Source organism: Pundamilia nyererei, unplaced genomic scaffold (genome assembly GCF_000239375.1).
Source record: "Pundamilia nyererei isolate P.nyererei 1_Seehausen unplaced genomic scaffold, PunNye1.0 scaffold00013, whole genome shotgun sequence".
Classification (NCBI taxonomy): Eukaryota; Metazoa; Chordata; class Actinopteri; order Cichliformes; family Cichlidae; genus Pundamilia; species Pundamilia nyererei.
The window spans coordinates 351627-364317 of NW_005187414.1; the positions used below are offsets into that span (position 1 = coordinate 351627).

Here is a 12691-nt window from a genome sequence, read left to right on the forward strand (position 1 = left end):
GCTTGCAAAGAAAGGCGTCTGGACTTCTTTAAGTTGCTTGAAGACGTTTCACCTCTCAACGTCTTCAAGCAACTTAAAGAAGTCCAGATGCTTTTCTTTGCAAGCTCCTTTGACTACGATGACCTGGATGACTGAGAACCTTCACAGACATTTTGTACCTAGTGCTATTATCATGGTTAATAACACTAAACCATAAGGGTTGTTGCCATTGCACATTGCACTTTTTGATGAAAAATCTAGGTTGTTTTATCAGGCTTTTATTATATTATCTTGGTGAGTGTATGTGATGTGTTGGTTGTCTGTTTGCTTGTTTGTACGGACACACTGCAAATCAATTTCCCGTGAGGGACAATAAAGTTACCATTGACCAATCTCATAAGCCGTTTTGGCATTTCATCAGAAAAGTAACAAAAAAACATCCAAAACGGACAAAACTACGAAAATCAAATCACTCGTTCAACTCTAGGTACGTTAAGTCAACATTCAGCCATAATGGAATAAACAAAAACAGCACTTACTGTCGCTAGCCTAGCATTAGCTTACCGGTGTTTTAGGATTTGCGATGGCGGCTCCGCATTTTCATTAATTGTGACAAAACAAAACAAACAAACAGCTCACCGTTGACTCGATTGTGAGGTGGTGTAAAGATGAATGAATCGGCCGGGTTATTGCACGCTGTCAACTGGTCTGTAGTGTAAAATTTGTCGATATCTGACAAGTACGCCAACCACAGGGACAACAGCAGCCAGAGGAGCAGGGACATGCAGCTGATTGACCCGGAACTTATACAGGGTTCAGTCCCGCCACAATAAAGGGACTGGCGGAAGTGGGGTCAGAAGTTACCGTGGTTACACAAGGCAGAGGCACCCTTCCAATGCAGGGGTTCGTCAAAAAAACTGAGTCACAGCTTCACAGAAACTAAATGGGACAACTCCCAAAATTCCTACCTTTTCGCAATTGTGAAAATGTTCCCTTTGAACTGCTGAAGACACTGTGTTGATTCAGTGGCAGGATCCTTCCCCCTAAGTCGCTATTTGCTTTAGCGGCGATGACACAAGGGGAGGAATTTGAGCAATGTGTGAGCATCGTAGACTCCTTTCCTCTGAGTGAAAACCATCTCCAGACAGACAAGTCGGCACTCAAGACGTGCTCAAACTAGGACTGCTCACTAATTCTGGTCACCACCTAAAACTGAACTCAAAGCCCTTTATACATGCCTCATTCACACATTCATACAAGCACTTTGCTTCCTATCCAACATTCACACACCAATGAAGGCATCAGGAGCAATTCAGGATTCGATATCTCGCTAAATGTTACCCAAGGATGCTTTGGCAGGTACACTGCCCTCTCCCCTCCACTTTATTTAGAATATAAGACAAAAATAATCAGGCCCCATCTTATCTTAATAACCTTGTAGTACCATATCACCCTATTAGAGCACTTCGCTCTCGCTCTGCAGGCCTACTTGTTGTTCCTAGAGTATTTAAAAGTAGAATGGGAGGCAGAGCCTTCAGTTTTCATGATGCATTGAGTTTTTCCTTTCCAGTCACCTTTCTCACTCACTATGTATTAACAGACCTCTCTGCATTGAATCATATCTGTTATTAATCTCTGTCTCTCTTCCACAGCATGTCTTTTATCCTGTCTTCCTTCTCTCACCCCAACCAATCACAGCAGATGGCCCCGCCCCTCCCTGAGCCTGGTTCTGTTGGAGGTTTCTTCCTGTTAAAAGGGAGTTTTTCCTTCCCACTGTCGCCAAAGTGCTTGCTCATAGGGGTCATATGGTTGCTGGGTTTTTCCTCTGTATCTATTATTGTAAGGTCTACTGTACAATATAAAGCGCCTTGAGGCGGCTGTTGTTGTGATTTGGTGCTATATAAATAAAATTTAATTGAAAATTAATTATTTCACATTGATCAGCTTTAAAGAAAGGGATAGATCACAGGCTGCTTTCTAACCATTTAGTCATAATTTTTATTCACAATCACTTTGGGCCCAAAAAGGATGAATGCTGATCTTCGTGAGCGGTGCTTAACCACAGGCTACAAGTTGGACTGAACTTGTTCTGGAGGAACTCGTCTAGAGTACACCTGGCTCTTTCTTTACACAGATGATGTAAATGAGTAAGAGGATTCCAGCAAGCTTACTGGGTTATTTGGCACAAATGAAGGTTTTAAGTTTTAAGTTGTCCCGTCAGTGTGCTGCTTTCAAGCATAAAATGAAGAGCATGAAATGCTCGAGTACACTCTCTTCTCTGTGCGATGGGACAGACTCAAACCCGAGCAGCCTTTCTGAAAATGTCGCCTTCTCACAATAAGGATCAATGCAACAATTGGCACTTTGCAATTTTCACTCAGTCTCTCTTTCTCTTTGGCTGATGTTTTCCACGGGCAGGTCAATAAGTAGACTTTGCAGGGACACTCTGTTTCACAACTACTCCAAAGTCAAGGAAGAGAGAAGCGCGGCAGGCTGTGCAAGCAGATTAGTAATTTCTGCATCTTATGGATGCCAGCCAAGAAGCATCTAGCCTCTCTCCACTTGTGCCTTTTTTCAGCTGTTCGATCCATGCCTCATATGGAAATTACTTCTGAAAGTCACACAGGGCACCACACGGGACCACGAATCTTTTAAATGGCAACAACATTAAAAGAAGAAGAAATGATTAAGTCTGAATCAAATGACATGCGGATATCAACATGGGAGATCTCCAGCGATGAAAGCAGCGGTGGAGAGCGAGACAGGAAAGGGAAGAGCGAGCCCAAAACAGGCTATGGTGATGAAACACGTTCAGTGAACACAGGATGGGGGGGGGGGGGGGGGGGGGGGGTGTTAGTCTGAACCAACGAGTTCTGGAACAAATTCAGCCTTTAGTTTTAATCCCATCACCAAGTTTAAAAGCCAACCTTTACACGCTCTGAATACTTTGACCAGCGTGCTAGGGGTAAGAGCCACAGATGAATACCCACCTGTATTGTATTGCAAAGTACAACAACAATAAAGCCCTTCTGATTCCGATTCTGACATGTACAGGCAAGCACGTACTCACCCACAGACACACCTGCCACCACACTGTGGGTGGAACATTTATTCTAACACAGATAAACAGCAAGCTGGGATTCAGAGATCACAAAAGTGCCATTTCTATCAAAAGCGTGTGCTCGAGGAGAGACAAAAAAACAGATTCCTTTTAACTGGGTAAAAGTTACCCAGTTCATACCTTTGTTTTCATACTGCACAACTTTCATGACATTTTCTGAACTTTTCATTTATGCATAAGGTGCCAGATTACGGTATCAGTGAGAGGGAACGGTCACGCTCAGCTCGCCGTATACACCGATCAGGTATAACATTTTGAGCACTGATAGGTCACATAAATAACACTAGTTATCTCTTCATCATGGTACCTGTTAGTGGGTGGGATATATTTGAGACCAAGTCAATATTTTTGTCCTCAAAGTTGACGTGTTGGGTTAGGTTTAGGTGTTGGAAGCAGGAAAAATGGGGAAACATGAGGGTTTAAGTGACTTTGACAGGCAGACGAGCTTTAAATGGGTAACATGCGGTATGTGTTTTAAGGGTAACCTTATCTTTTAACCTCTGGCAGTTCACCACTTTTACCTTTGTACCCTTTTAAGCTATTCATTCGTCTGAATGACTTGGATTGCAATAAATAACTGGAAAAATTGGGGTGTGGTAAATCTTTTGACCACTAGTGTGTATTATTATACGGACTTTGCCTCTTTGGATTTTTAGTTCTTTCAAATGTGACAGAACGAGACTGCAGATAAAAGTGGCAGAAATGAGTTTTCCCTGAATGGCGGATGGGCTCTCCAGCACAGGGCGAGGAGTTCAGCCATTCAACAGAGGCTTCACATTGAACGGAGCCGGGCAGTAGCCTCCTGGGTAAAGGTGTTCAGGAAGAGGCCTGCGAGTAGACCCAGGACCCACTGGAGACATCATCTCTCTCGACTGTCCTTTTCCTGGATAAGCTGAAACTTTCAAACAATGTGCATCATTCATAATGCACCACACTTTTCAGCTGCAATCTATTTGTTTTTCAAATGTTAATTTGTGATATTTTAATAATACATGAACATATTTTTGATATTTCCTGCTATGTTTCCATATTTTTAACATCAGTTTTCTTCGTGAATATAGTGGAGTCCATGCCTCGACGTGAGGAGACCAACATAACATGACACAGGTGGCCATAATGTTATGACTGATTGGTGTATCAATGCCCACAGACTCCTGTGTTAAGATGGATAACTTCTGACACGATACAAAAAAAATAGCTTTGCCTCTATGTAGAGCTGGGCGATAGAACGATAACGATATGTATCGCGATATAACTTTTACTCGATAGAGAAATTAAGCTATCGCGATAGACCTCGCCGCTCTTGTCCTCTTAAAAAAAAATAAAAAAAATAAAAAAAAAGGTCAGCCAATCCAAATTAAGTAGCGCAGAGCCGAACCAATCACAGCCGCAGCGTCACGTCGCGTGACTTGTTACGTACAGCACAAGTGCCAAGCCGCACGTGTGTGTTTGTTTGGGAAGCAGCCAGCGGGTAATGGAGCCAGCGCGTAATGGAGGAAATGAGTGCGCCGACTAGAAAAATCAACCGAGCGTGACCGAAGGTTACCGAAGAGAAAACAGATGATGGTTCCAACGCCGGAGAGATTGTCGAACGGAAGAGCCACAGAAGTTCCGTAGTGTGAAGGTATTTCGGCTATTTCAAGTCTGACAAAAGACAGAGTAGCGTGCACTGTAAATGTGCCGAAAGCAAGTCTGGAAATACAATAAACTGGTGCATGCGCTACGTACACACGTACCCGGGTATTTTTGAAAACGCAGATTTTTCTATGCGTTTGCACCTTTCGTCCACACGTAAACGGTGCTTTTGGTCACTGAAAACGAAGATTTTTGAAAACTCAGTTTTTGCATTTACGTGTGGACCAGAAAAACGGAGAAAACGCAGCGTCAAAGGTGTGCGCATTTTTTGACGTCACACTGTGCGCCACGTTATTGTTTCGGTGAAATGAATTTCTACAATACTGTTAATTCTACTCTCTGCAGTGTTTAAATGCTTACATATACACACAGTTACTGTCCCTCCACACATACGACTCTGTTCTGCTTCTATGCCCCAGCTTTGTTTACTTTTTCCCACCGAGGCTTCTAGACTTCTGATTGGCCAACATTTCTGCACGGTTAGGAATCTAGCGCCACCTGCTGCTTTGGCATGTTCATAGCAGCGTTTTCCTTCATTTCTGCCTTTATGTGTGGACGGGATTATTTTTTAAAACGAAAACGGAAAATCTCCGTTTTCAAAAATACCCGTGTACGTGTGGACGTAGCCTCAGTCTCTGACTGGAAGCGCTAATTCGTCATTCGGCTTTTGTCAGACTAAAGTAACTGTTAAAACTGTTTGAAAAGCTCAGCTATACAACAAGGAGAGATCGAGAATTTCCTTTTAGTTCTCAGTTTATTTGATATTGACAAAAGTTAGTCAGTTTTGTCTGTTCTTCTGTAAAACAAACTAGGATTTATTTTTAGAATAATATTTTGTTTCTAAGTGGAATTGACAGTTTAGTCTGTTTCGTTTGTTCTATTTTGAAACTTAAACGCTTTAGCGGCTGCCTTTTGTGTAGTTTGCAATATTTGCCTTTATTTATCTGAAAAAGTCTCATGTTCCTTAAGTACATCTACCCTGTTGAACTTATTATGGGAAATAAATATTTAAATAAAAACAAGCTGCTGATTATTTCACATTTTACTTGTGAGCAACGGCACATTTAAATCTTACAAATATAGTTATTTGGCTGATATCGTGATAGATATCGTTATCGCCTGAAATGAAAAAAAAACATATCGTGATATGAAGAAATCTCATATCGCCCAGCTCTACCTCTATGGATGGTTTACGGTCCATCACAGATGAGAGGGGTAAATTCTTATAGCTGGATGCTGTACTGAGGGATTCTGTGAGACCTCGTCCACTTCTCTGAGTCATTACAATGAACATCTTCTCCGATGTTTGTGCTCTCCGTGCCTTTTAGAATTAGAAGTAATGAGTCGACATGTCTCCGCCACAGAAAGTAGAGCTGCTGTCAGCTGTCAGGGTTAAAGCCCGTATCAAACTACGCTAACGGTTTCTGCATAAACACAGCTTTTACTTTATCTCCATCACGTGATACAAACCACCAAGGACGAGTGCAGCTGAAGACTTTCCTTCATGCTTAAACTTGTCGAACAGGTGCTCCAATAAAAGGACCCTTGTTGGCTTTACATCAGTTTTGCATCACGATTACAGTAACAAGCGCCGATGCCGTGAACGCCAGGAAAACATCTGAGTTCACCATCTCTGTATCAGCCCCGTCTCGCAGCTGCTCGCTGTGTGTAAGAACGGTTCGAGCTTCATGTTAGACTGGCCTGTAGCATCTTCATGTTTACAGGAAAAAACCCATAAAAACAGAGCTGGCTCATGAAAACAGGAAGAACAAGTATATTTTAGCATTTCTGATTTATAGGTGCAGTCCTTACTGGGTTAACTGGGACATCGTCACTGACTTGAAAGCCCCAGCAACTCACCAAATAACTGTCCTGACATACTTCTTATTGGCCCCACGAAACCCAGCTTATCTTATGGTTTATTGTTATCATATTGGTGCCGGCTGAAATGGCTTTGGTTGGTCAGAACACTTTTTCTATGAGGATAATGAAGCCAACAGTGTTGTGCCTGAAAGTGCTGATATACCCGCGGGCAGCAGCATGCTCTCAACAGTCAGGCAGACAGAAACAGCCCTCTGATGTCACATGAGTAAAGGAGATGTGCTTCTTGTTTATATGTTTCTGCAGTGAAATGATGGATGGGTGAAAGAACATGCCGGAGAATGCGACGTTGCAGCCGTGCAGCTGTTCCTGTGTGCCTTCGCACTATTACTGTTTGTGTTCCCAGGATGGATGAACAATGCGCTTCCAGGTCAGTCTCTAACTTGCCCTCTCATTACCGAAGGTCATCCTGTTGGAAACACAGCTCTGACCTGTCATGGCAAAGGTTACTCTCGGAAAACGGGACAGGGGGAAAAATGGGGGGAGGGTAAAAGTGAAGGCAGGAGAAGGGAAGCGGAGAAAGAATTTGCTCACCTTGACTTCTTGGGAGCGGTTCATCCAAGTTTTATCTGGATTTATTTGGCATTTCTTGAGGCCAACAACAACAATGTGATTTCAATTCTCCCAAAAAGCCCCTTTTAAGATCTTCTTCTGTTACAGCCCCCCCCCCCCGTATCAAGGCTTCTCAGTGCTCAGCATTTGGCACAGGCTGGGGGTGAATGCCTATAGATGGCATTGCTCTTAGATCCCAGCGAGCTCATTAGCTCTGACCCGCTGTTGTGCTCACTCAAACCAGACCGACGACGTGATCGGGGGGAAATTCAAGGGGGGGTGGCGGCATTGGAGCCTAAAAATACTTCCTGTAGTTAAGCCTGGAAGCAAAACAGAGCAGCTCCACAGATGATGTTGAGAAAACAAGTGATACCAAAGAGTGCTGAGATGCTGTCAGTGCAATGTAATCGAGACTTACGATTATGTACAGGAGACATGAACACGGTGGGGCGGGCTGTTTGCTGGAGGGTTTCAACATCTGGATCTTGTATTACACGCCTCTGCAGTTTTGTTTTTTTGACAGCCTTCCTCTCAGCTAAGCAACGACCCTGCTCCCCGTCCATCCACAGGGCTCATCCTCTAATTTTTATCCTTCTCCTTCAGGCCCATGTGAAAAATCCCAATTATCAGAAACATGAGAAGTACAAACGGTTGGACGTGAACTCGGAATATGCTTTAAAAAGAAGGGGAAAAAGCCGCCCTTAACAAGGGCCATGCCGAAATGTGATTGAATGCGTCAGCAGGTCGTAAAAGGCCCCCTCAAGATCGATGTAATTATGAAAGCTTTATGTGGAGGACTTTCCGGACACGGGAATGACCAGCAACAGGATGAGGAGGAGGGTGCTGCCAGCATTATGTTCCACCAACAGAGCCCCAGTAAGTGAAGAACAAGCAGCTGCCTACCATCAGCAGCTGGAATAGAAGGGGAGGGGGAGGAAAGACGGCATGAAGAAAAGAGGCTTGTAACACCTGCAGCAGGGTGCCACCAAATTTCCCTAGGTTTGTCCGGCCTCTCCGCGATGCACTCTATAAATCCCTGTGATTAGCTACTGTAGCCGGGCTAAGGGCCACTTAAATCAACCCCACAGGGGAAGTTGTAGTGACCTCCCACCTTTGTGATTTAGGCCTAAGTGATTATTAGAAAAACAAAGCCAGCACTGATTCTGTAACCGGAGAGGATGGGAGGAGGAAGGGTGTGATGGAGGTGTATGGGAAGAAGAAGTGCGCGACAATAATAATAATAATTATTATTATTTGACAGATTCAGGAGAACTGGGAGAAATAACTGCTTGTTATTAAGCTATTAAGCAATGCTGAACCTACAGTCGATTATGCTCCAGCTTTCTGGGAAGGCCAAACAGCAAAACACGACACAGATGTGAATACAGGAGCTAAGCCAGCCAGTTTATGTAGGTAGTGTGGAAAGTGATATAGTTTGTGGAGTCCAAATACTAAATCAGCACATTATCAAGTTTTAAATTGGGTGTAAATCACACTCAACACGTTGGTGTCACAGAATTCCACAACATTAACCTGAAGCGGTTAACAAACGAGAACGTGCTCGACCCAAACGACATCAAGTCCAGAAATCACAGTTAGGCCACCGAGTGAAGCAGCAAGTCTGCAGAGGTCTGTAAACCTGCTGGGATGGCACAGCTCAGGCAGGATCACTGCTGCTGACAGCTGACAGAGGCCAGACACAAGTGCACCCAAATGGGACAGAGAGTAAACTGCATTTCTGCACAGTAAAAACAAAACAACATGACCAACAGACGCCTGTGAAGAATATTTTGCAATAATTCCTAGATCTGGTAATACCGGTGTAATGTTGGGCAACGATAAGAAAATGAAATATGGCGATAGAATATGGGTAAAATGCGCATGCACAGTGCCTTTGTTTTTGTACGCACATGGCATTTTTCGGAGAACGAGAAGAGTGAAAGCAGATCGTTGAATGAAACAGATGAACCTGAACTGGTTTATAAAAATGCTGCAGCTTCACTGGTGTGGAACTGGTTTAGCTTTCGTCCGTCAGATACACAGCAAAGCACTATTTTTGGTAGCGCATGCTAGCGGGCCGTCGTTGTTACCGTGTTGTTTGGAAAATACGGCGCACTTAAAATTAGGGCTGAACGATTATGGAAAATAATCTAATTGCGATTTTTTGCCCCAATATTGCGATTGCGATGCGATATGCGATTATTTTTTAAGGTCTTTGTCTTCTGTATTATTAAACAAAGACAAGCAATACATCATATAGTATGGCCAATACTATATTACATTAATTTTAAACTGTTCTTTCCTGGAAGACAGACCTCTGTTATGATGACATGAGGTGATGCATGAATTGATGACTGACATTTTTATTTAACTTCTTCAATCACAACAGTATATTTGAACATACACAATAGTTTATTTTTAGCTTACAAACATCTGAGCATAAAGTGCTGACAAGGAACCCTGGTGTAAACATTAAAATGAAAGTCAGTACAATGTGCAGATTGCAGAAATATACATAAAAAAAAATCAGTGGCTTTACCACACTCAGTTTTTCGACATCTGTGAACTACTAGACAGTCATTCAATTAAAAAATAATATTAAATAAATAAAACTAATAAATAAAAAATACACACATCTTACTGATCTCTGCAGTCAGTAACATTACACATAAAGTGCAAACATAATAGCAATTGTATAAACACACACACAAACACGCCTTTAAAATTTAAAGGCGTGAAATTAGACGGTCTAGTTCTGATTAGCGTCACCGCTGTCTCTGTGGAGTTTAATAAACTCGGCCGTCTGCTTCTTGCTATCTAAAATATAACCAGACACTGGTGTAAATTCTCGACTGTCTCATACTTCTGTTTAATAAGTTTTCTGTTTGACGTTTAGTCAGCTGTGTGAAAACCAAGGAGGAACCCACCCGGGGGATTAATAAAGTTTTATTTTATCTAATCTAATAACTTTAATCTCAGCCAAACCGATTTACTCACGAACAAACAAAACACTGAAAAAAGCCCAACAATAACATTTTTAGGTTGTCTAAGTGACTTATATATTACGTTTAACCCGAGCAGCGAAACTCCGCGGTGATCTGAAAATGATGTGCCGGGAGTTGTGCCGTTCTCGGCCGCATCAGTAACCCTCGAGCTCGCGGCTAGCTGTCGAGCTAGCCGGAGGGTAGCAGACGCCTCTGAAAACGTCGAAGCACTTTTGCAAATATGGGATATCTTGATAAACCGAGCAGATATTTGATGTTTACACAACTACTTTCTCGCCTGAAAATATGTTAAAAGTTTGTTTTGTGACCCAGAAAGATTAGTATGAGTAATTTCAAAACTTAGTAGCGGCCGCCATTGCTGGAAACTGGAGTTCCAGCCGCGCTATGAATTCTGGGATATGGTAGTAATTTGGACAGCCTTCGGCGCGTCGCTGTGACGTAATCGGTCTACAAATGCGGCCTCAGGAGGATGCAGCCCATGAATTTGGACATGTCCAGAGTATAATCGCAGCCTTTGCGGTTAGAAAATTGCACTTGATCATGTCGCGATATTATCGCAAATGCGATATATCGTTCAGCCCTACTTAAAATCAATCCTTTGATTTTTCTGACAGTCGACAGAGCCCCTTATAATCCCGTGTGCCTTATGTATGAACTCTGGTTGTGTTTACTGACCTCGAAACGATTTTATGTGCATGGCGCTCGAAAATCTGTCAGATGTTTCAGTACAACTTTGCTGAGCTACGAAGCCGCACCGCTTGATGGATTGTCGGAGCATTACGACTATCGTAGGCGGAGCCTCGCGGAGTGATACGTGCTGTGCTTCAACATAATGTTACCGTACTGTGTGTGTTTAACCTCTTTAAGTTGTGTGGATGTTATACATGGTTATGCTGAGGACATGTCGGCCAGTTTCCACTGGAAATGGCTTTTGGTTAAACTGTCAGCGAGGAGTTTGCACTGTTACATTTTAAATAACTTTAATGCAAAAAACAGCTGCTTGTTTAAGTGAAAATACATTGTTGGGTTTTTTTCCATGAATAAAGTTGTGGAGTTGTAAAGTATTTTGTCTCGTGTCAATTATATCGTCAGTTTTATCGTTATCGCAAATTTTCGAATGTATATCGTGATAAATATTTTTGGTCATATCGCCCTGCTCTAGATCTGTGTATATATGAGGAGACAGAGATATGGCAGAACAGTCTGTGCAACACGTCACTGTGTCTTCATCACAGTTTTTTAAAGTGGGAGTTTTAGTGCATCCAGGCAACACGGAAAGCAAAGCAGATCACTTTTTGGCCATTTGGGTGCATGGCTCCTATAAGGGTCTTTTACAAAATGCATTTAAGGTCTCGAGTAATAGCACATCTATCATATTTATTGTCAATCAGTGGCAATATGACAGCAAATGCAGGCGTAACTAGAAGGAAACTCAAAGTGCCGACACTGCCAAGGCCGATGCGTACTCAGCAGTTTTAGAGAAAGTAATCCAGATGCATCCAAATTTGATGGGCCCTTCCTGTCCACGTGCTGCACCACTTCACGATTAATAAAATTCTGAGTGGTAGTTTTCCAAAAACACACAAAACAGCACTAACTAAGCAGAAAAAGGACAACACCAGATATTGCTCACAGAATATGAAGCGGTTCAGTAACAAGTGGAAAAGATGCTTCTGTGAAAATTCAACTCCAGAGCAGTACAGCAGCAGAGCAAGATTCAAGGTCAACAATATACACAGTATACAGCGTACCGAAATGTGTTGTTTTTGAGTCCTTCGGTGAGTAAATTAAAGCTAGTCAAACTAAAGCTGAGACAATAGAGTAACAGAGTGATAAAGTGGTCAGATTTAATACTGAAAAGAATATCATTCATTATATTTTTGGACTATCTAAAGTTGCAATCTTTTTGCTTTTATTACATTAGAAACAAAGTATCTTTAGGTTTCAGATTCTGAAACATTACACCAGTTTTCTGACATTCAGCAAAAATGAATGAGCCTATAGATGAACTGATAAAAAGGGAATAATCGTAGTATAAACTGGCTAAACCACATTACGGTGCTAATGTTAGCCACACTGAGCATTTTCTTCAACATTTAGGACATTAAGGGCTAGGGATACCGCTGTCTTCTTCCACACAAAATTGCTGGATGACCTGTAAACAATAGCTGCTGTAACAGCCGTTGACATGTCAGTGAGCTGAACTGAATCCTAGTTAATAATGTTACCCTCTTTCAAAACTTAAAACGTAGTTTCTTACTCGCAGTAGCTTTTTTCACAGCTCACTGAGCTCAGCTCCTTGTTGAAGACTCGATACTGCCCACTGGTGGCATGTGTGTGCACTGCGCTACATTACCTGATATTCACCTCCACTAACTCTACACTTTAACATGTTCTATATGGCCCATGACTTAATCTAATCCTTGACCTCTGTGATCTTTCAGAAACACTTGCGTGCTGCTCATGCACTCAGAAAGTAGTCGTGCAGGTTTGTCGCCGATCTGAAAACAATACAAAT

General features: G+C 42.4%; 1 protein-coding gene across 2 annotated transcripts in view; it reads right to left on the minus strand.

Moving 5' to 3' along the window:
• Window positions 1-12691, minus strand: part of disp1 (dispatched homolog 1 (Drosophila)) — a 123018-nt gene that overhangs the window by 85030 nt on the left and 25297 nt on the right. The window contains exon 1 of one of the 2 annotated variants that reach the window (XM_005724782.1): window positions 7151-7166. The exons of the other annotated variant lie outside the window; for it this stretch is intronic. The gene's annotated coding sequence lies outside the window, so the exon portion shown is untranslated. Of the gene's footprint in view, window positions 1-7150; window positions 7167-12691 lie in introns of those variants that run through there. 2 annotated transcript variants of the gene reach the window in all.